This window comes from Pan troglodytes, chromosome 14 (assembly GCF_028858775.2).
Source record: "Pan troglodytes isolate AG18354 chromosome 14, NHGRI_mPanTro3-v2.0_pri, whole genome shotgun sequence".
NCBI lineage: Eukaryota > Metazoa > Chordata > Mammalia > Primates > Hominidae > Pan > Pan troglodytes.
In genome coordinates this window covers 44730066-44755207 of record NC_072412.2, presented here as the reverse complement: position 1 = coordinate 44755207, position 25142 = coordinate 44730066, and the positions used below count along the sequence as shown (strand labels likewise).

Here is a 25142-nt window from a genome sequence, read left to right as displayed (position 1 = left end):
GTTCAGCATCTGCAACCAAATGTGGATGGAAAATACAAGTATTCACAGAATGCGAAACTCAGGGCGACCAAGGGCCAACTTTTCGTACATGCAGGTACCACAGGGCTGACTGCAGGACTTGAGTATGTATGGATTTTAGTACCGAGGGGGTTACTGGAACCAGTGCCCTGTGGATACCATCGAACAACTGTATTTAACTCTGCCTAGGAAGGCAAGAGAAGGTTTTCCAGAGAAGGTGATGTTGCCCACTGAGCTAAGTCTTAGGGAACCAGTAGTTTTCCAAACAGACAAAATAGAAAAGGGCATTTCAGGCAGAGAAAATAGCTCTGCAGGGCGAGGCACGGTGGCTCACGCCTGTAATCCCTGTACTTTGGGAGGCTGAGATGGGTGGATCACCTGAGGTCAGGAGTTCAAAACCAGCCTGGCCAACATGGTGAAAACCCATCTCTACTAAAAATACAAAAATTAGCCAGGCATGGTGATGGGTGCCTGTAATCCCAGCTACTCATGAGGCTGAGGCAGGAGAATCACTTGAACCCGGGAGGCAGAGGTTGCAGTGAGCTGAGATCACGCCATTGCACTCCAGTCTGGGCCACAGAGCAAGGCTCCATTACATTAAAAAAAAGGAAGAAAGAAAAGAAAGAGAAAATAGCTCTACAAAGTGCAAAGCAAAAGCACACAGAGGAAGCTGTGGCAGGTTGGGTGTGGCTACAGGCAGGGATGCAGGAGGAGACCTCCAGGATGAGAGGTTGGTGAGGTGGTGTCAGCGTGCTCCTCGTTCTCACCAGCTCTTGTTTCTACAGGCAAAACCTCGGTGATGCAGGCTATACTCCACTCACCACAGGTAATGTGAATACAAACAACAAAATAATTCTGCCCGGAAACCATTTTGGTTTGTTTGTGTGTGCATAGCTTTCTCCTTATGTCATTGTCTCCCATTTAGAAAATACTGCAAAGACAGGAGGGAACTGAACATGTTAGAATGGGAAAATAGGGGCCCTGGAGGGTGAAGTCACTCCCCAAAGTCTCCAAGTAAGTCAGTGACTGGTCCAAAAAGAGAAGTAAGTGGAACCTCTGGAGTCTTAGTTTGGTCTAAGCAATGCGTGGGAAAAACACAAGTCAGTTGGCATTTTAAGAACCTAAAGTTTTATTTAAAAAACCCTTGAGATGCACGGTCTGTGAAATGTGCTTTACTTCTTAGATGTGTGGATCTAGGATACAGGGATACACCCATGTAAAGGCATTCCAAACAAAAGCTAATGTTCCTCGCTTCCTTTATGAAATTAGGATAATCATATATTGTTTTTAAAATGAATCAACTAGGCAGTGACATGGTATGGTGAAATGCTGAATTTTCTGACTCAACTATTTTTTGCTGTGTGTATTTGAATGTGTTACTTAAATTTTCCGAGCCTCAGTTTCTTCATCTTTAAAGAAGGGGTGCTAATAATGCAACCACACCGTTCATTTCACAGGGCAGCATTAGGATTAGGTGAGACAGAGTGTTTAAAATATATACAACCGTGCCTGGTGACTGAAGGGAGGAAGAGAGGAAGGGAGGGAGGAAAGAAAGAAGGAAGAGGGAAGGAACAGAGGAAGTTAAAATGTAAAAGAACTAGAACTTTTGCAAAATTATCTTGGAGAACAAATCCCAATTTCTAGTATAAACTGTAGGAAATATTGTCAAGTCGCAACTTAAAAGCAAAGATTAGTTGTGTGTATACTATGTGTTTTGTGTGGGTGTAAATCTAGATCTCACATCCATGTTCTATGTTTTAATGTTCTCAGTCTGGCTTATTTTGGCTTTGGTACCACATTTCTTATTCGGAGTCCTTGAAGTCAGGTATTGCAGAACTGGTACCTGATACCAACCCAAAGCCAACAGCATTGGTATTAGCTCATCCTGAGTGGTGAAGGGGCTCCGGGCTTTGCCTTGCCTGCGTACTGACAGTGGAAAGTACCTTCTAGCAGTTGAGGAAGTGTGGCCAGAGTGGGAAAATGTACAGCAATCTTAAGAAAAGCCCAACCACATACACTATGAGCCATGAAAAGAAAAGAGATCTCTGGGCATCTGTGATGAGGACCACTGGGCAACATCTCCTCCCTGTCAGATGCACCAATGCTCAGAACTGATTCTGTTATCCTGCACTACACTCTATCTCCTCTCCACTCTCTAATTCTCCAGGCATTTTCACCATTGTAGTCTGAGCTGAAAAACAGTGAGACAATGTACAGCAGACATTTGTATACAAGCAATGATAACAGAAACTTCTATTTATTTGTAACAATGTGATCTCATTCTCAATAGGCTTCTTGGATTTTAGAATCTCTAATGACAAGCTTATTTGCAGAAAAAAACAAAAGGAGAAGTTACAGATAAATTGAGACAGGAAATTTGTATTAATTTGATGGGCTCTCTTTATCTTCATTTTTTTTTGAAAGTTACAGTTTAGTTGGTAAATATTTACCAATACCAACGTACAATGGAATATGTATAACATTTCTTTTATCAAAATTTTAAGTGCCTAAATAGCCTAATCTAATATCTTCACAGCTATTATTTTAAAGACTTCCCACCATAAAATCCTCAAGCATTTATATTTATTTCTCAAATATGTTTGGTATACCAGCCGACCTAACAAAAGGAGACTTGGGATCTCTTCCTGATAGAACATGTGGAATTATAGGCCGGGTGCAGTGACTCACGCCTGTAATCCCAGCACTTTGGGAGGCCGAAGTAGGGGGATCGCCTGAGGTCAGGAGTTCGAGACCAGCCTGGCCAACGTGGTGAAACCCTGTCTCTACTAAAAATACAAAAACATTAGCTGAGCGTGGTGGTGTGTGCCTGTAATCCCAGCTACTCAGGAGGCTGAGGCAGGAGAATCTCTTGAACCCAGTAGGCGGAGGTTGCAGTGAGCTAAGATTGTGCCTGGGCAACAAGAGCGAAAACTCCGTCTTCAAAAAAAGAAAAAGAAAAAAGAAAGAAAATGTGGAATTACAAATAATCATTCAATAATCATGGAAACACAAAAAAGTATATAGACATATTATCAGGAAGCAACTAGTGGATCATGTTAGAAGATACAAAACAGTTTAAATAGACATGGATTATACTTTTAAGAAACTGCCAACATAAAATGAGAGAGAGGAAAGGTGTGAATCTTGACTCTGCCAGTTACTGGTTCTGTGACCCCAGACAAGTCACTTAACCCTCCCTGAACCTCAGCTTGGTCATCTGGAATAAGGATATAATTAATAACAACTTTACCTAGCTATGTATGAAAATAAAAGAGTAATTATCTTTCAAGTGTTTGGCATGATGCCTAGTAAATATTAGGGGCTCAGTAAGTCAGTGGTGATGCTGGGTGGAGTAGATATGCTCCATATCTACATAGACGACAACATGGGAAAATGGAAGGGGAAAATAACCCACATCACACCTAGCGAGTAGATAGCACTTGCCTGATTTTATAGAGGAGGAAACTGAACTTCAGAGGCTCCAGAGACTTGCTCAGCCTCCACATTTACCAAGAGCCCAGAATATAAATCCAAATCTGTCTCTACCTTTGCTCCCCTTTCTTTATACCACATTTGCCTCTTTTGTGCCTGGGAGCTGCAGACACTCAGCTTTAAAGGACTGGTACTGGAGATATGATACTGGAGGAAGAACTGCGTGCAGTGAACAGTAGGGTGGGTACGGAGGGAGGAGAAAAACTGTGTGAATATCACCAGGTAGATGAAGTATCACAACTGTCATTCTCAGTGGTCACAGAAAAGAAACAGAATTCATGATATTTTGAGGAACAGTCCCAACATGAATGACAGCAAGAAAAGGAAAAAATCCAAAGTTTTCCAAGGTGCCTACCATATTCCATATTTTCAAAGGGGAAACTTTAAAACTGTTTATAAAGCATTAGAAACAGTGGGGGAAGTTCAGTTCGCATTTTTAAGATGAGGAAAGAGTGCTCAACAGTGCAAAACTGCAGGCATGATCTTCTCTTTTTTCCTTACTCCCACTTTGCACCTATTACCTAGCTTTCTCTATAAAGAATTTATATCCCACTCTTCTTTGTTCAAGCTGGCCTTTCTGGTGAGGGTGATATGAGCAGATGATGTCAAGGAGGTACAAAGGATCTACTTTTTAAATGTTACACCTGAGATTACTAGAGGCTGGGAAGGGTAGGGGGAAGGTGGAGGATAGGAGAGATTTGTTTAGATACAAAATTATAGCTAGACAGGAGGAATAAGCTCTCATGTTCTATAGCACTATAGGATGACTATTGTTAACAGTACATAGTTTTAAAATAGCTAGAAGAGAGGCGATTGAATGTTTCCAGCACAAGAAATAAAAAATGTTTGAGATGATGGATATGCTGATTACCCTGATCTCATCACTAGACATTGTATGTATTGAAACATTACTAGGTACCCCATAAATATATACCATTATATGTCAATTTAAAAATAAATAAAAACTTAAAAAACATTTTCAGGATGGAAGCTATATTGAATGCACTCACATCTATTATAATCTCATGAACTATTATAAAAGGTTTTTATGGAAAAAAAGTTGCACCTGAGGTTAATAAAGATCCACTTCTAATTTTAAACTTTGCCTAAGGAATGCTGAATAGGGAAAATATGCAAATTTTATACAAATAACATTTGTGTATCCTTTTACTTCACACATTTGGATACATAGCTTGGATAAATTTTAGTGACTACTACCAGACTGAGGAAACAAAATGCAGGGTATTATTTAAATACAAGGTAATTGTTCCATTAATTCACTTCCCTCTAGAAAGTGCAACCAGAAAAAGAAGGAAAGCAAATTATCTGGGAGATTGCAATTCACATGCGTAATTAATCTGCTTGCTGAATTTGGTATCAGCTTTTCTGCTATGGAGAACATAATCTCTTTTTCACTTTAGCTTATCCAGTCAAGAAGGAGTGTGTGAGTGAGTGTGTGTGTGTGTTTCTGTGTATGTGTGTTTATTTGTGTGTGTATATGTATGTGTGTGTGTGTGTGTGAGAGAGAGGGAGAGAGACCCTCCCTTCTGTCCATGTAACTGATGCTGAAATAAGAATCAATGCTGCAACCACAGAACTGTGGGTTTGCTAGTTCCCCAATTTAACATAGCTTTTCCTTCCGCCAGAAAGAACAACTGACCATCTTTGAGAAACAGGCTCCTTGTACTTGCAAGTGGGGCTGACACAGCCATGGCTCTGAAGTTGAGCAAAACTTACTTAAACCCAGTAAGTGGATCACTTTTACTTCTCTTCTTCCACTAACATTTAAAGCAATGTTTCATTCTTTCTCAGTTTTTAGGACACTTATATTTGGCCATTACTATACAATCATAGATATGTGTACTTGGGTATAAAAAGTAGAATGTTTAATCTATTCATGTCTATCAGTCACAACAGACTAGAAAATGTGAATGCCACTTGACTAAAATTATTCTAAACTTTAAAGGCCGGGCACGGTGGCTCACGCCTGTAATCCCAGCACTTTGGGAGGCCGAGGCAGGCGGATCACGAGGTCAGGAGATCGAGACGGTCCTGGCTAACACGGTGAAACCCGTCTCTACTAAAAATACAAAAAATTAGCCGGGCGTGGTGGTGGGCGCCTGTAGTCCCAGCTACTCGGGAGGCTGAGGCAGGAGAATCGCTTGAACCCAGGAGGCAGAGGTTTCAGTAAGCCGAGATCACGCAGCTGTACTCCAGCCTGGGTGACCCAGGAGGCAGAGGTTTCAGTGAGCCAAGATCGCGCCACTGCACTCCAGCCTGGGCGACAGAGTGAAACTCTGTCTCAAAAAACAAACAAACAAACAAACAAAAGACTAAGAACCTTTTAAAGTTTTTGAGGGTGGAGATCATGTTTTGTGACCCATGCAGAGGCCTGTAATTGTTAACAACCAACTTCTACTCAGTCAAGTGTACAGAGGGGCTGACTACTGATGCTGTTGCTGCTGCTGCTGCTGCTGCTGCTGCTGATGGTGATGATAATGATGATGATGATGATATGATGACACAGAATAATCTGTTTAATAAAAGCACTTATCATATAGATGCATTTATTTGGGGGAGTATTATGATTATTTGAGCTCAACTTGAGGGCTTAGTTACAAATAAGCACCATGGTTTGCTACCTGTTTATTCCAGGAAGTTGCCTTGAAATTCAACAGTTAAGACAAAATTGATCCAATTGTAGAAAATTAAATAAAATACGTGAATGAATGAACTTGCCTTCAAATATGAAGAGGACACCAGACACTACCTCACAGGACTGTATGACAACTAAATGCTTTCATAGGGTTAAAGCACTTAGAAAAACACCTGATTCAATGTAAGTATTAGCGTTATTATTAGGATGATTAATTGAAGCACCTTCCACTCCCCCCCATCCCCCACCGATATCTTACAAGATGGAGCAGTTATGCAATTTCTGGGCAGACTGATGTAAGCATTGAAACTGACAAACCAAAACAACAGGAACAGTCAATAGTATAAGGCAGGAAGTTGGATCAGAAGGGAACTGAGGAAAGCAACAAGGAGATGCCATCTGGGGAACACCACGGCCACAGCAGCTGTAGGGAGATATCCCTAGGAAACCAACATCTGATCAGGAGGTGACTTCCGAGAGCCTCACAATGAAGACACTGTAGAACATTAACACTTTTTTAAGAAGTGCACTTCCATCTGGCAAAATAGGAACACTTGAAACTCTTCAAATCTGTGGACACTGATTAGTTTTATATTTTGATGTGTCCTAATTCTAATGTTTATTTCTGCAGTGTTCAATATACAGATGAAATAGTATCATTTCATTTGATATCTGTAAGTTGGGAAACTAGAAGATAAAAAAACACTAGGAAGAAAATTAGATTAACTGAAATAATGTCACTCTACTATAAAATCTACTATTAGTCATAAAGTCCAAGCCTTTATAATCTTATTTTATAAGTGTTTGACTCTTCATAAGTATAACCTTATAAGCAGATTTCTTAATTTTATTTTACCTAAGCTGATTTTAAAAGTTGCTTGCCATCTCTCCTGTATACACAGAAGGGCCTGTACTCTTTAGGTAACAAGGAGAAGTTGACTTGAGAATTTTCTGAGAATAATCCAAAGTGACTAAGTAAAAGTTAACAACTGCTCTTGTGTTCTTTGTCATCAAAGAGGCTCATTATTGGGTATATAGTTTTGGCAAGGGTAGCTAAGTTTTGGCCCAACCAATGTATTTATACTAAAAAAATGAGATTGTAATTTTCCCTGTTTGTTAGTCATTGTACAATTTTTTAAATTTCTTGAGGTCAATGTCTATATGATACTTTGAAGCTAAAATGAGACTAGGGCTTCGGTAAAGCTGAAACATGGTAGAATGCAAAATATTATATTATTGTTGCATCTTCATTCATAGCAATAAATGGAAACTCAGTAAATATTAAGTTAATAAGTACAATCAAAGTCTTTCATGCATATGTAAGAAGCTGAGAAAAAAAATACTTGTGACAAATTTTCAATTCAATAAATGCCATTAGTATCTACATGTGCCAGGAAAGATGGAGAAGGAGCTCAGGTCTGTCAGCAAATAAGTACTTGAAACTAAGACAATGTGATTAATGTTATACTTACTCCAAGATCAAAGCATTGAGCAAATGCACACCAAAGAAACATTTAGTGGGGGCAGGGAGAAGATGGGAAGGCCTCCAAAAGGGTATGTTTCTTGAAGTCCGCCTTGAAAAATGATCAGAAGTTTTAAAAATAAAGAAGAATGCAATTAAAGAAACAGTTGCAGTGAAAAAGGGTGAAAGAGAATGGAACTTTCTGGTGGCTTGTGGTCTGGTGCACCAAAATGTGGGTTAGCAGTGGCGGGGGAGGGGATGGGGTAGTGGGAGGTTGAACAGAAGGAAGTGACAAGAAATAAGATTGGGGAAGTGGGTCGAGGCAAGTTTGTAAAGGCACACAATTCTTTAGTAAAATTATGCATTAATTTAAAAATAGTTCTTCAGCCCATTATTATATAAAACCTGCAATGGTATCTCTTATTTATAAAAATAAAAATGTTTGTAAATTTATTACAAAGTTTTTCTTCTCTCTCTCTCTCTCTCTCTTCTTTCTCTTGCTCTCTCTCTTTTATTCTCTCTTAAAACTGTGAGTGCCAAGATCTTGTTAGCTAGCTTCAGTAATAAAAGTCTATAATCCCCTACCTCTGAGAAAAATATGCTGGCCTGGAAGGGAGGATCTGTAACACACACAGTCAGTAGGAGCCTGAAATCCTGGCCATCTACTGTCCCCCACCCCAACTGCCCAGTGACCTATGGCCGGTTCCTTCAATTATCTAGCCCATTCCTTATCTCTAAAGGTAGCTGAGAGGATTAAAAGAGGTAATGCATAAAGAGTAGCTGCTTACACTACGTGCTCATAATTATTGAGTGCTATTATTAATTTCCTGTCCTCTCCAAGTTAAATGGTACTTTAACAACAAGTAAATGAGACTTTACTTGTTGGTCTTCCCTTCCCCAAAGGGTTCAGAGATAGAATTATAAATGAAGTTAAAGCACTGAAATTGTTTCCCAAATTACCAATTGTTTCAAGGCATAATTTACAAAAGAGACAAAAATTTAAATGCTACAAAGAAAAGGGTCTCTGGGATTGCTAAGGAAATGTCCTCCTAGGCACAACTCCATCCCACCACAGCAGTGCTGGTTCAAAGGGCAAGACCTAGAAGATTTTTCCCCTGATGTTCCTGGGGGTGAGCTAGAATGAAGAGGAATATCTTTGTAACATATGGGGTTGATGCTTTAGCAATGTAAACTTAACTTTAAACAGGGGACCTTTATATTTTGAATTAACTTTCGCATAGTTCTTTTTTATTCCTTCGTAAATATAAGAAAAATACTGACATTCCTTCACATTCGAATTTATTTTATTCTCATTAATAGTTTTACTTAAAATAAGACACAACATATTTTTAGTCTGTTCTTTTACGGGGTTCAAGTCCCTCTTCTCTCAGTTTCACATTTTTGCTTGTTTGAAACTATTCAGGTGAGATGTGCAAAGTAACATTGGTGGTCACATTTTGCAGTTTCCAGAAATTCACTTTTATAGGTAAATGATTCATTCTATTCAAATTTGTCTACACAGACATTCTTTAAACAATTATACTTAATAGAAACCAAACTTATGACAAATGTATGTAAATTCAAAATCAAGATGTGTGTGGAAAAGCCACCTTTATTTGCTTACTGATAGTTCTGACAGAGTAATTTTAGAAAACAAGTTGCTGTGTAAAAGAAAAGTTCGGTTTTGATAAACATCCTGATTAATGTTCGCATTTCCAATCTGAATGGCTTTTATAGTTATCATTTGTCAATGGTTCTTAGTGTTATGTGATAGTGGTAATTAAGTAAAAGCTTATACTACAAAATCCAAAGTGTCTATGTTTGGGCAGTTTCTGAAATAAATATCCCATATCAACTGTGTAAAAATTTCTATTGTAGATAAAAGCCTTTCTCCCAGAATTTGAGTGAATATTCATTGATATGGTCATAAGCATAACAAATAATTCAGACAATCCTACAAAAACACTACAATTAAGCATTACACAAATTGCTTTTATTTTTAGAGAACAAATGGAAAAGAGAAAACCTCTAATTCCATGTGGTTATAAAGCACACCCATTAAAAACCCTTGGCGCCAAAAATCACTCAAATAACCAGTATCACATTCAGTAACATATGACTCTAGATAATTTATCCACTGAAGTACTGTAAAGAAGTTTTTTAGAAAAACAGAACCACAGGAACTAAAATTAAACTACCCCCATTGGGCCAATAAGCAGTACAATCTAAATTATCAATACGCGCTTTTCCTGAAAACATTTTAAAGAAGGTAAAATCACAGTAAATAGCCTCCATGAAATAGAGCAATAGAAATAAACCAGAACATGGTTTGGTTTTAAAAGGAAAAAGAAACCTTAATTTTGGGCAGGGGTGATAACTGCAGATAAGTTGAGAAGAACCCAGACCAGAGAGCCGAGGTGCTCCATCTTGGATGGCCACGCGAGGTGGCGGCAGATGTCCTGGCCAGTTAGACAGTGGCAGGAATCACAGAGGTCTCAGGTGACATGCTCAGATCTCTGGTCCCCTGAAGGCAAAACCCACAATCCACAGAAACAGTGCCGAAGTGCATCACAAGCGCTTAAAACCAACAAAAACACATGAAGAAAATTTACCTTGCAGGAAAAAAGCTGTCCTTGGTAGTACTGGTGTATGACCAGGAACCCCTTCTTTCTGATCTGCAGAACAGCTTTGTCAAGCCCGGGTGTGTGGTCACAAGGCAGGAAGTGACTAGAATGACAAATCATCAGCCAGGAAAGAAAAAGATTTTGTCTTTATAAGGACATTTTAACTTTTTTTTCATGTCCCCGCCCTACCAAAAATCACCTGACAGAACAGGTCACAGTGAAATTCAGACACCTCCTACCACTTCCTCTTTTTTTTTTTTTTTTTTTGAGACAAGGTCCCGCTCTTTTGCCCACCTCTTTATAAGCATTTTTCTCTCTCCCTTTCTCCTCCAGCTGTCTTTGAGTAGTCGCTGGGCTACTTAAACCTTTCTGATTCTAGATAGCAAGGCAAGATCAGCCTGATAACCTGACTTCTTTGACTCTAGTTGCAAAAGCAAAGCCCAGATGCCTACCTACTTACAGCAAAGATCAACAAATTTTTCATTTTTAGTGAAAGAGCCAGGGAAAAAGGTGGCAGTACACCTGAAACAAATGAAAAGGGACTTCCTTGGGAAAGCCCCACCCCACCTGAAATCAAACCTCTCTGGAGTCCTCTAACAGTGATCTTATTGGTGCAAACAAAACAGAACGATCTCTTTAAGTGAAGGACATGAAAAGGAAGGTTACTAGATTATTTACTCATTCTTTTATTTATAGAACATCTATGTGCTAGGGATCTCTTTAACCCAATTAAGTATCTCAATTATTTAAGCGTTTTCTATAAAGAGCAGCAGTAGATTGCACAGGCAGCTGTTATATTTAAATGGGTAGCTTAATTCCTTCTTACAGGCAGGATTTTTTTTTTTTGAATGCACATTTTATAAAATTAGCAGGTGGTGGCAGGGGAAGCTCTATTCTGTACCCAAACCCCAGATGCTTGAGGGCAAATTCCTATCTTCAAATGGAGCATCCTCAAGTGCTCACAACAGTCGTGAAGACTGTGGCACCCTGAGTTATGTTGACTAAATATTAGACATGTCTCCACATTGCCCGGAGACTGTGTGTGGCTCCAGTAGTCAATCTGCCGTTTAGGAATGAGGGTATGTGGCTGTACTCCCAGGTCAGATGCTGCGCTGAAGATATCTGCTCCAGAGTCGACATGCGTCCGTGTCTGCTGGGCCACGGGCCTCTCAGGTGGTCACGGTATTCTGACTGGTTGGAGGGCTGCCCTTATACTTCTTTTGCTTTTTTGATTTCTCCTCTAGAAAGTTCCTGTTTCTAACCTTAAATGTTAAACCAAACTGTTCTGGTTTATCTACTTCATTAGCCAGTGGTGTGGTGACTTCATCAGAAGCCCACAGGGGCTATCTTGAAGAACTGGGTGGGCGGAAGAACAGGACGAGACGGTGGGGATTCTAGAAACGGTTCACCTCACAGAGAGCTATCTGCCCTCTTGTGATTTCCCAGGGAAGACCGAGGGGGTGATGGGACTCTGTTTTCTCCATCGCATAATCACTCCCAATTAATAAGTTGCAGAGAGCTTTCAAGAAGCACCTACATTCTTTCAGGACACCAGAGGAACATCCATGCATCACTGTTACAGCACTGCTCACGCTACAAAGCAGCAAAATGCTGTCTTCATTCGGGGCCCTGCAGCAGGACTCTGTAGATAATGTCCTGCTGGTGTTACAGATACAAGGGGTTGTAACTGTGGACCTCCCTGATCTGGTTCCACATCCTGGTGGTTTCAGGATGGCATAAAGGCCCAACAGTAACACTTCATGAAGGGGAACAGATATTTATTCCTTTACCTTGGAGAAGGAAAGCACAGTATTCTGTATCTAGTGCTGCCTGGTCATCTGAGGCCGGAGGAATCTATAAAGAAGAGCAAAATATATTTGTGCATTGGTTCAACAAGTGTTTGCATGCCTGTCTGAATTGGTGATTCAGAAATAAATAAGACACAATCGCTGTTCTCAAGGAGTATAGTCTAGTGGGGAAAAAACATGTAAGTAAATAAATGCCATCTATAATAGAGGGGTGAAAAAGGCAGTGTGACATCAAAGCAGTTGCAGATTTGAGCAGAGGTGATGTTTGTTAAGTGAAGAAAAGGATTTAGGATTCCAGGCAATGTCGAGGTTGTAGAAGATGAAAGGCATTGACCTGGGTACTGCTTACAGCCACCCAGTTAATAGAGTCGTCTTCTACCCTAGCATCCACGGCAGGCACCCACACCCCCTCAGCCACATCCTGGCCGGCACCATTGCAAGCCCTGCCCTACTCCCTCAATCTTAATCTCTTTATCTGCCTCTCATTGGTGTAAGTCTACCCAGTTTCAGGCAATTGTTTAGGTCCTAGACCAAGACTTTTTCAGAGAAGAGTATTTTTTTGCTGTTGGTGTTTTAAATTGCTTGTGCAGCATAGTACTAGTAAACAGAAGACTGACTTTTGGTTTTCTTACGTTTTTATGTTCTGTACAGACAGTGCGCCCCCTTATGGCCTGAAGCCGGAGTGGACCTTTCTCAGCCCACCCTCTATGAGCCTCCACTGCCACCTGTTCCTGGCCGGGGTTTTGCCTTCCTCTAAGCCCTACTACCCTCTCAGACTTCATCCCACCCTCTCCTGCCCTGAAGCCTCTGGCCTCAGTCTCAGATATCAGATCACCTGCCACTCTCAGGCCTCTAAATATTGCTTAGAAAGTCACAGAAACACAAACTTGGAATGCTAAAAAGTCAAGATGCTTGACTTCAAATTACTTCTCAGAAATACTTTTATTCAATTTTACTAAGTCTTGAGAACAAGCATTCTCAACCTGGACTCCATAGACCCCTAAAACTAAATGCACAATTTTGTGTGCATGTACTTTTTTTCTGGGAGAAGGGTCCATTGTATTAGTAAAGAGATCACAGACCCCAAAAAGTTGGGTATTTATTCTAAACTCTCTCCTCTTGCCTCAACCTTCCACTTCACCCTCCTATGCTTTGTCCTGGCCCAAGATTCTTCTGTTGCCCCTTCTTGACTGAGATGATCCAAGTCGTCTGGTATGAGCCTCCTCTCTACTTCCACAATATCCACCTCTTCCTCCTCTCTTTCAGTCTTAATGGAAGCGACATTCTTCTTTCTTCCCAAGGTCAGTGTTTCAACACTATCTCACTCTTAATATTCTACTTCCTTAGATACCTTGCTCCATCGTCTCGTGTTTCTCTAGCATCTTAATGCTAGCATCTTCAGCTCTCCCCACTTCCTCTCCATGCACTCATGGGATTTGTATGAAGAGAAAAACACCTTTGCTTCACTCTACAGCCCACCCTCATCCCAACATATCATGGGCAGGGAATGAAGATGAATTAAGATGGGTACAGTCCTTGCCATTGTAGAATGTCCACTCTAGTTGAAGACACAGACAAGGAAAAAAGGCAAGTGAAGAGTTATCTACTTGGAAGCACAACAGATGAAAAGCAGCATCCCTAGGAGCACACAGCACTAACCCAGACATGGGACCTGGGAGGCAGAGAGAGGGAGCATCAAAGTGGTGAAGAGTAAAGATGCTGGGCCAGCTGGCTGGGGTCAAGTTCCAGCTCTACTGTTGTACTAGCTGTGTGATCTTGGGCAAATTAGTTACTTGCACTGGCCTCAGTTTCCTCGTCTATAAAATGGGGGTAAGAACAGTGTCTATTTTAGCCAGTTGTTGCAAGGGTTAAGTGAATTGATATATGTAAAGAACTTAGAAGAGTGCCTGGCACATAGTATATCCTATGTACGTGTTAACTAATCTTTTAATATTTACATCAGGCTCTGGACTAGACCCCAACATACATGATTTCATTTATTCCTCACAACTCTATGAATTAGGTCTGATTATTAATTTTTTCTTTAATTTTTAAAATAATGGCTTCATTGCAATATGATTTACATACCATAAAATTCACCTTTAAAAAGTATACAATTCAGTGGTTTGTTGTATTTTAACAGAGTTGTGCAACAATTACACTATATAATTCCAGAACATTTTCATCATCCCCAAAAGAAACTGTACCTGTTAGAGATTCCTCCCCATTCACCCCCATCTCCCAAATTCCCAGCCACAGCCAACCACTAGTTTATTTTCTCTCTCTATAAATTTGCCTATTCTGGACATTTCATATAAAGGGAATTACACAATACATGTTCTTTTGTGACGAGCTTCTTTCACTTAGCATGTTTTCAAGGTCCATCCATGTTGTAACATGTCACTACTTCATTTTATTATTTATTCATTTATTTTGAGATAGGGGCTCACTCTGCCGCCCAGGCTGAAGTGCAGTGGTGCGATTATAGCTTGCTGAGGCCTTGAACTCCTAGGCTCAAGCCATCCTCCCGCCTCAGCTTCCTGAGTAGCTGGGTCTACAGGCACGCACCATCACACCTGGATATTTAAATTTTTTTTTTTCTATAGAGACAGGGTCTTGTCATGTTGGCCAGGCCGGTCTCGAATTCCTGGGCTCAGGTGATCCTCTTGCCTCGGCCTCCCAAAGTGCTGGGATTACAGACATGAGCCACTGCACCTGACCTTCACTCCTTTTTATAGAAGAATGCTATTTCACTGTATGACTATATCACATTTTATTTACTCATCAGCTGATGGATATTTGGATGCTGTCTACTATTTGATATTATAAAAATGCTGCAATTAACATTTGTGTACATTTTGTGCGTGTGGACATATGTTTTCTTAATTTATTAATCAAAGTAACATATGTATTTGGTTTTAGAAGTCAAATATTACCTCAAGGCTTCTCATGAAACACCAGTCTCCCGACACACTCCTTCACCTCTGATTCCCATTCCCTAGAACCAAGTATTTTGAACAGTTTTAGCTAATTCTTCTGTTATTTTATTACATATTTCTAGATGTTATGCTTATGGTGTATCTTGATTGGGTTCAGATACATACATATATTTATGTATATGTATATATATGTTCATATATTTTTTCCTTCCTACTTGAGAGAGAAATATTTGACCCTCTCACATCCCCCAGTCCAACATATACATGTTAACCTTCCCATCATCCTCCAGAACAGTTTATAATACCCTTTTATTTAAATCAATACTCAGCTTTTACAGTAACTCAAAATATTCATAACTGAGTTAGGAATATTTTGCATTATGTTTTTGTATCTTTTTTTGATATGCTAGGTTTATACGTACTTATTACTAATTCTGTATAAACTCTCCAACAGAGCTAAAATTCAATTTAAAACATCAAGAAATGAATCCATTCCTTGTTTCCCCCTTGGAGAGGCCCTTCCTCTGTTCGGTCCTGCTGCCCAGCTGCCTTCTAGAAGCTTCCCTACCTCATCACTCTGGGGACCCATTTATTCTCCATCTAGGCTGAATCTCCTATTTCTGGACCACATGCCATCCACTTTCTTTGTCTACTTCCTTGTTTTAATGAGCATATCCTCTAGCAGATTCTTGAGAAACGTTCTATGGAACGTAAATTTCTTGAGACATTTTATAGCTGAAAACGATCTCCATTCTTTGAAATCCACACTGGAAATCATTTTCTCAGAATTTGGAAGGGATTGTTCCTGTGTGTTCTAGGTTCCAAGGCTGCTGCTGAGACATCTGATATCATTCTGACTTATGGTCCCTCTCACATCATTTTTGGTTTCTCTCTGAAAATTTTTAGAATTTTTTTTAATGCCAGGTGTTCTGAAAATTGTTAGTGATTTGTCCTAGTGTAAGTCTGTTTTCATCTACTGTGCAAGTTACTCAGTGGTCTTTTCTAATTGGGAAATTCAAGTCTCTCAGTTCTGGGAAATATTTTCTCTCTCCATCTCTCATTTCCTTTCCTCTGTTTCCTATGCCCTATTTCCCTGGGATTACATTTATTTGCATGTTATGCCTCTTGGATTAATCTTCTAATTTTCTTTTTTTCCTCCCATTTCCTGCCTCTTAGCCTTCCTATTCTACTGTCAGAGAGAATTTTTCTACATTTTCTTCAAAACTTCCATTGAACATTTTATTTCTGCTTTCACCTCAAAATTTCTCTCGTAGTCTGTTTTGTGCTGTTATAACAAAATATCTCAGACTGGGTAACTTATAATAAACAGAAATTCATTGGCTCACAGTTCTGGAGGCTGGGAAGTCCAATATAAGGTGCCAGCATCTTACGAGGGTCTTCTTGCTGCCTCATCCCGTGGCAGAAGGCAAGAAGGCAAGAAAGCAAGACTGGGATAAACTTGCTTTCTTATAATGGCATCAATTCCACATGGGGCAGTGCCCTGATGGCCAATCACCCCTTAAAGGCCTCATCTCTTAATACTATCACATTGGCAATTAAATTTCAACATGAGTTTTGGAGGGGACATTCAAACCATAGCAATAGCTAAAAACTCTTTTTTTCTGAATGTTTCTTTTTTTATTTTATATAGCAACATGTGGGTGGGGATAAGGTGGGGAATGTCTTACTGCTCCTTATATAAACTTTCTACTAATCTTCCTATTTTTCAAGTCCCTCTTGCACTCTGCCTCCAAAGGTATCTGGTGCCTCGGAGTTCTGAGCTTTGCTGAGTGTCCATGGTGGGATCTGAATTACTTCTCTTTGGCGTCTCTCATTATAGGGTTAGAATTCAGCTTTTCCATATGTGTTAAGGCTAGTGTTATCACCTATTTCATGGTCTCCAACATACTGCTGACATCTCTGGTATACTTATTGCCTCATTTGATATTGGTGTCTCCTACTAGGAATTCCATGAGGCCAAGTGCCGTGTTTGCTTTATTAACTTCTAAACACCGTATCCAACATTTCAGAAATGTTTGTTGAATAAATTAATGAAGAATGACATGGAAAGGAAAGGTGGAAATGTACTATAAGCATAAAGGAATGGCATGTGTGAAAGATCAGGTGGGAGAAATAAAGGTATGTCAAAAATATGACCAAAGCTGGATGCTACTGCAGTCAAGAGAGCGAAGCTAGGGGAAAGTGCAGAGAAAGAGAAAAACTGGAGGATTTTGCAGAGACCAAGTCATAGTGGATCTTTTAACTGTGTTAAGGAGTTTGGGCTTTACCCTGTGTATTAATCAGTTTTCCAGTGAAACAGAACAATAGGATGTGTGTGTATGTGTGTGTGTGTATGTATTTATGTATGCATGTATGTGTATGTATAAAGAGATTTATTACAAGGAATTGCTTCATGTGATTAGGGAGGCTGACAAGTCCCAAGATCTTCATGACAATTCAGCAAGCTGGAGACCCAGGAGAGCCAGTGGTGTAGTTCTAGCCTGAAGGCTGGCAGGCCTGAGACCCAGGAAGAGCCAGCGTTTCAGTTTGAGTCTAAAGGGAGAAAAAAGCCAGTCTCAGCTCAAAGGCAGTCAGTCAGGAAGAATTCTCTCTTACTCAAGGGATGGTCAACCTTTTTGCTCTATTCAGGCCTTCAGCTGATTGGATGAGGGCCACTCCCTTAGGGAGGGCCATTTGCTTAACTCAGTCTACCAAGTTAAATGTTAACATCACCCAAAAACACTGTCACCAAAACACCCAGAATAATGTTTGACCAAGTATCTGGGCACTCCATGGCCCAGTCAAGTTGACACATAAAAAATTAACCACCATACCCTGCAAGCAATGGGGAGCCATTTTAGGATCCATATTTACTTTCTAGGGCTGTTTTAACAAAGTACCAAAAACTGAGTGGTTTAAAATAACGAAAATGAATTGTCTCACAGTTCTGAAGTTAAAAATATGGAACTACAGTGTTGTAGGACTGGTTCCTTCTGAGAGTTGTGAGAGATAATTTGTTCCATGTGTCTCTCCCAGCTTCTGGTGGGTTTGCTGGCAACATTTGTCATCCTTGGCTTATAAAGGCATCACCCCAATTTCTGCTTTTATCTACACATTTGCGTCTAAATTTCCCCTTTTTAAAAAAGATGACAGTCATATTGGATCAGGGCCCATCCTAATGAGCTCATCTTAACTTGATTGTCTGCAAAGACCCTATTTCTAAATAAGGCCACATTCATAGGCATTTGGATTTAGCACTTCAATATTTTTGGTAGGGCACAATTCCTAACAGAGTCATAAGTGGAAAGTGACACAATTATACTTGAGTTTTAGAAAAATCCCCCTAGCTCCAGTGAGAAGAATAAGATGGCAAGGACTATAAGAAGAGTGGGGAGAATAAAGACTGGACCATCCCAGAGGCCTTTGCCTTGGCAGGGCATAAGGTGATGATGGTGGCAGTGGGATAATGATATGTGGGTGAATTCCAGAGACAGTTGATAGGGAGAAAGGAGAAGAAAAGACTGACTATAGAGGAAGAGAGAGATTGAATATAATGGAAGGAGCATGGGAAACTGGGTGGTAGAGAGTAGTAACATTCAATGAGATGAGGAATTCAGGAGGAGTGGTTTGGACAAGAGGATTATGAATTTAAGAAATGCTACCTTTGTTCATTTCCATAGACTCTCTATTGGGCTGCTGTTCTCATCACTTTTCTGAAACTGGACTCTACTCAGTCTTCAATGTCCTTGTTTTTATGCAATATTTGACATTGTTAACAATCCTTTCCTTTTCCAATTTCTCTTCTCCATGAACAGTTATTCATATTTAAGTGAAAAATAAACAAGTCTATTTTGAAATTCCAATAATAATCTCCAATGTCTAAAACTGAACTCATCATTCATTTGACAAAAAGCTGCCCCTAGCCCATCTCTTCCTTCATTCTGCCAAGAGTGGACTACACCCCCAGGATGGTCCAGAGTACTCCTTGAGTCCTACTTTTTTTTTTTTTTTTTTGCAATTCCCACATGTGGTCAAAGTTTCATTTATTTTTCCCTCATAGTATTTCTCGGTTTTGTTCTTTCTTTGCCACTTTTGCCTTATTATCACATTTGGATTAGCTTCCTGATTTCCCTGTTTTTTGCCTTACTGCTCCTCTCTCCATCCTGCATAGCAGCACCACATGACTCTTCATAAGGCTACAGTTCTCTCCCTTCATTCTCCTGCTCCCTGTGCATCTGAAGTTATTCATTGCTGCTAGAAAAATGTCCAAACTTTGCCTCAATCCATCTTCCAAGCCTCAGAGCAACAATGTAAGCCCTCTAGTGTCTTCAGGCTGGCCTGTCCTTGACCCTCTGGAAGCCTCACACATTTCTCATTATGCCTGTGAGATTTTTGTGCTCACTCTCCCTACCTGTCTCTCCACTCCCCTTGTCTATAAATCTGAATCACTCTCCTAGAACCAAGAACAGAACTAACTACATAATTTGTGGCCCCCTGTGCAAAATAAAAATGTGGAGTCCTTTGTTCAAAAATTAGGAATTTTTAGACAGTGACAGCAGAGCATTAAACCAAGTGTGAAGCCCTTCTGGGCACAGGCTAGGAGGCTAGCCTGACCAAGAATCTTCCCGTGACCACCAATCTATCCTTTCCTCTCCCGCTAAAGCCTATAGTACTTTTTATAAGACATTCTTGATACTTATTGCATGCCACATTTGTCAACTAATCTTTATGACTATATATCTCTATGTGTTTTTTGCATTTTTATTCATTCATCAAGCTCTTATTAGGATCATACCATGTACCAGGTACTCAGAAAACAAACCTAAAAGACTCAGTCATATAAATTTGGGAAGTTTGCAATCAGGGAGGTTGCCAAACATAATTATAATACCTTGTGATAAACTCTGATAGAAAGATGCATATGGTACCAAAAGCAAAATGACAGTAAGGTGCCAGTTAGGAAGGCAACTTAGAAGAAGTATAGCTTTAATCACAATGAGATACCACCTCACCCCTGTTAGGATGGCTATTATCAAAAAGATAGAAGGTAAGCATTGGCAAGGATATGGAGAAAAAGGGAAACCTTGTACACTGTTGGTAGGGATTCAGTGCAAATTAGTATAGCCATTCTGGAGAATATGGAGGTTCCTCAAAAAATTAAAAGTAGAACTACCATATAATCCAGCCGCCTGTGCAGTCTCACACAGGCCTGTGCCCAGAAGGACTTCACACTTGGTTTAATGCTCTGCTGTCACTGTCTAAAAATTCTTAATTTTTAAACAAAGGACTCCACATTTTTATTTTGCACTGGGGGCCACAAATTATGTAGTTGGTTCTGTTCTTGGTTCTAGGAGAGTGATTCAGATTTATAGACATGGGGAGTACAGAGACAGGCAGCGAGAGGGAGTGCAAAAATCTCAAAGGCTTAATGAGAAATGTGCCAGGCATGGCAGAGGCATATACCCAAAGGAAATGCACTCAGAACAGATATCTGCACTCCCATGTTCACTGCAGCATTATTCACGACAGCCAAGATGTGACATCAATCTAAGTATCCAGCATCACATGAATGAATAAAGAAAATGTGGTCTCTATACACAATGGAATACTATTCAGCTTTAAAAGAGAAGGAAATTTTGTCATGTGTGACATCATAGATTAATCAGGGGGACATTATGCTAAGTAAAATAAGCCTGGCACAGAAAGACAAATACTGCCTAATCTCACTTTTATGTGAAATCTTAAAAAGTTGACTTATAGAAGCAGGGAGTAGTTGAGCAATGGGGGGAGGGTAAGAAAACTGGGCAGATGTTGGTCATAGAGTACAAAATTTCAGTTAGACAGGAGGAATAACTCCTAGAGACCTATTGTACAAAAGGGTAACTACAGTTAATGTACCATATCCTTGAAAATTGCTAAGGGAGATTTTAAATATTCTCACGGGAAAAAAAAAAGTATATGAGGGGATAGGTAAGTTAATTAGCTTAGTTTAATTATTCCGCAATGTATACATACATTAAAACATCACACTGTATACCATAAATATGTATTCTTTTATTTGTCAGTTAAAAACGAAAATGATGTATAGCTGGGCCTTGAGAAATATATAGAAGCTGGCCAGATAAAGGAGGGAGAAAAGTGATGAAGGCCATTTTGAACAGAGGGGGGCCAGCATATATGAACAGAGCGGGATGCTATATACGTCTCCTAACTGAAATGTCAGCTTCTGGAGTACAGGAATTGCACCCTTCCACAGCACCTAACATGGTGCGTTGCACATAGAGCAATTTCAATGCATATTTCATTAGTTGAGAAAGCAAGCTGATTCTATAAACAATATGGCGTTTTAACATTAAACCAAAGAGCTAAAGTAATTAGACATTTTAAATATATATCTAAAATTCGGCCAGGCACTGTGGCTCACGCTTGTAATCCCAGCACTTTGGGAGGCCGAGGCCGGCGGATCACGAGGTCAGGAGATCGAGACCATCCTGGCTAACACGGTGAAACCCCGTCTCTACTAAAAATACAAAAAATTAGCTGGACACGGTGGCGGGTGCCTGTGGTCCCAGCTACTCGGAAGGTTGAGGCAGGAGAATGGCGTGAACCCAGAAGGCGGAGCTTGCAGTGAGCCGAGATAGCGCCACTGCAGTCCGGCCTGGGCGAAAGAACGAGACCCTGTCTCAAAAAAAATAAAATAAAATAAAATAAAATAAAATAAATATATATCTAAAATTCATTCTCTAAGCACGATAGGTCTTCCAGAGAATTTATATACACAGCTGCCATATGAAGGTTGACTTTACATCTGTTTAATGCTAATTTGACTATCCCTTTCTGATAACAATGTAACAAAAGTTAATTATAGTTATTATTTTCAGGTAGATTAAGAAAGAAAGAGGGCTGTTCATGACTTGCAATTTTTTTTTCATAAAATGTCAAACACATAAAAATGTTGTCTCTGCAGTATTCCTATGTATTAAAAAGTGGAACTCAGCAAATGATGCAGGCTACAACCATTTCAAAAGTAGAAAATTCACTTACCTGTAGCTTATAACAACTCCCTAGATATTTACTGACATTTTACAACCCATTTGCATTTACAGAGTCATTGAAACAGATGCCAGTTGAAATTGATTGTGCTACTTACCTTCAGTTTCCTAAGCTGGAAATACAGTATTTCCTCAACTTTTGTAAGATAGGATGCTGCTGCTGAGACAATGTTTGAGACTCTTTGAACCACTGAGAATACAAATATAGGAACAAAGGTTTTAAAATAAGCATACAGAAAATAAAAGAAAAAGAGTGTGAACTAAGTAATTCAATGGGAGAGTAAAAACGTTAAGTCGTGAGCATTTTAACAATGCTCATGTTAAAAGGTGAAAAAAAACACGAAAAAAACTGGTAAGAAAAATATTTGAGAGCATGATACGTAGAAAAAGCAAAAGAGGCCAGATGTGGTGGCTCACTCGTGTAATCCCAACATTTTGGGAGGCTGAGGCGGGAGGATCACTTGAGGTCAGCAGTTCAAGACCAGCCTGGCCAACATGGTGAAACCCTGTGTCTACTGAAAACACAAAAATTAGCGGGACATGGTGGCGCACATCTGTTGTCCCAGCTACTCAGGAGGTTGAGGCAGGAGAATCGCTTGAACCTGGAGGCAGAGGTTGCAGTGAGCTTAGATAGTGCCACTATACTCCAGCCTGGGTGACAGAGCAAGACTCCATCTTAAAAAAAAAAAAAAAAAGAAAGAAAAGAAAAATGTAAAACAAAAAGATATGGAATCATAAATCTTAGAGACAAACCCTAATTCCAGTATATACCAACAATCCTGGAGTAAGGCATTTTCCCTTTTCTCAGCTAAACTTGTCTGTACATTGAAAAAAAGACCACCTGTATCACAGGGTTACTTCTAAGAATACATGAGAAGATGATGTATGTGTTAACATACCTAACACAGAGGTCATAATTAGTGCCAAATTTTAGTTGAATCTGAATTTTATAAATTGTGATTTATATAAAATGATTCATCATTTCATTTTGCCATCAAATTCATTCATTCAATCTTTTTGTACTAAGACTCAAGTAGGATTCATTTTGCATCTGTGGGATATCCCATGCTGGGTGCCTTAATCCATCACATGTAATACTTCCAGCAAATCTAGGATATCCATAGGTGGCATTTTTCTCTATTGTAAGGTAAGGAAATTGAGGTCCAGATGAAAACTCTATCTTATTTGCAGCTGCAATATAAAAATATTTCTGGCAAAGTTCTCCATTCCTTAAATAGAGATATGAATCAGCTGCTAATTTTCAATAAACTAGGCCAAAGGATAGTCAACATAGCTCCAATGAATTCACATGACCGAACTTCCTTATTTCAATCACTCTTAGTACTTTTTATTAAGCAAGTATTTACTGTGTATAAGAAAATGTTGAAGATGACACAAAACAAACATAGGTAAAAAGAATCAGGAAATTTGATCAGCAGAGAGTGAAACTATGAAATTAGCCATTTTAGTTTAGTTTGGTGGCAGAAAAATGGAATGGAGGGGACATGGCTGGAAACAAGAAGGGTTAGGAAACCATGGCTGTGGACAAGGTATGAGGCAATGACCGCTAGGCCTGGGATGGTAGCAAGGGGCATGGGGAGCAAGAGGCAAACATAAGAGATATTTCAGAGGCTATTGAGGGTAAATGAGAAGGACAAGTCAAGGATAATTTTGAGGTTAATTACCTGCTATTGGATGCTTGGATGTTTGTCCCCTTAAGCTCATATTGAAATTTGATCTCCAATGTGGAAGGTAAAGCTTAATGTGAGGTGGGAGGTGTCTAGGTCATGGGGGTGGATCCCTCATGAATGGCTTGGTACTACTGAGCAAGTGAGTGAGTGAGTCCTCGCTGTTGGTTCCCATAATAACTGGTTGTTAAATAGAGTCTGGCACCTTACCCCTCTCTCTTGCTTCTGCTGTTGCTGTGTGATCTCTGCACACCAGCTCCCCTTTGCCTTCCGCCATGAGTGAAAGCAGCCTGGACCCTCACCACAAGCAGATGCTGGCACCATGCTTCTTGTACAGCCTGCTGAACCATGAGCCAAATGTGTCTGTTTCTTCATAAATTGCCCAGCCTCAGGTATTCCTTTATAGCAACACAAATGGACAAAGACATCATCTAAAGAATTTAGAGAGTGGTGATGCCCTGGACAGAACTGTGGCATTTAGGGAAGATAAAGATGAAATCCAATGGATTACAATGAGGTTGAGGCAACACTGAAGAAGCTCAGGAGAGCTGGCCTGTGGATAATGCAAGGTATGTATCCAGAGCTTAGTGCTAGGTCAGGGCAGAAGATATAGATTGGAGCCTCATTAGCATGGAGATGACTACAACTGTAGGAAAGAGTTAACTGTCTAGGAGGACGCATTGGATGCAAATGAGAAGAAGTTTAAAAACTGACATCTAAAATTAAGAGGGGAAAAAAGAAGAAAGGCCCATTTAATCAATCTTTGGTGTGCACCTTAATGGAATGTATTTCAATAATAAAGGACTACCTTTTATTCCTGTTTTTCTGTGCCCAATAAAAGATAAGTATCAATAAAGGAGGAGGTACGAGCACTATACATTATGTTTATTTTAAGAAAAATAATATTCACAGCAAGAAAATCATGGCTAAAGTCCCTTGAATATCAATAACTCATTTCCAATTTACCAGTGTGTAAGATCTGCTTCTATCATCCAAATTCTGGAAATGTCCAGCAAATCTGAGAACTTGCTTCTGCCTGCAATGACTACAGCCTCTAAATTCATTCATTCCTTTCCTCATTCATCCTACTTTTCACAAGCTACTCACTCAGCCAAACTTTGACAACAGAGTGGCGCAGCAGGCAGACATACTCTCTGCTCTTGTGGAATTCATAGTCTAGCCTTTGACAATCTGCATCCTACCTCTTTCCTATACTAAGTTATCAGGATTGAACCTCAGTGACATTTAACTATTTCTACTTGTCTTTCCTATTGTCCTTTGGCTATGTACTTTTTATAGATGAAGGCAGGGTGCCTGTTAATCAGCAGAGGGAGGTCTTCCTTTAGACGAATTATGAGGTAACCACAAAAGGTGATAAATATAAGTGCAAGTGGCCACACATT

General features: G+C 39.8%; 1 protein-coding gene across 10 annotated transcripts in view; it reads right to left on the bottom strand.

Annotated features, from left to right (window-relative positions):
• The window catches only part of LCP1 (lymphocyte cytosolic protein 1), an 86006-nt gene that overhangs the window by 46007 nt on the left and 14857 nt on the right, over positions 1-25142 (bottom strand). Inside the window, exons 2-6 of one of the 10 annotated variants that reach the window (XM_054665285.2) lie at positions 23950-24137; positions 22150-22241; positions 14997-15058; positions 12043-12106; positions 10241-10355 (exon numbers count right to left, since the gene is read on the bottom strand). The gene's annotated coding sequence lies outside the window, so the exon portion shown is untranslated. The other 9 variants (XM_054665282.2, XM_054665287.2, XM_054665289.2 and 6 more) reach the window with 9 other exon arrangements.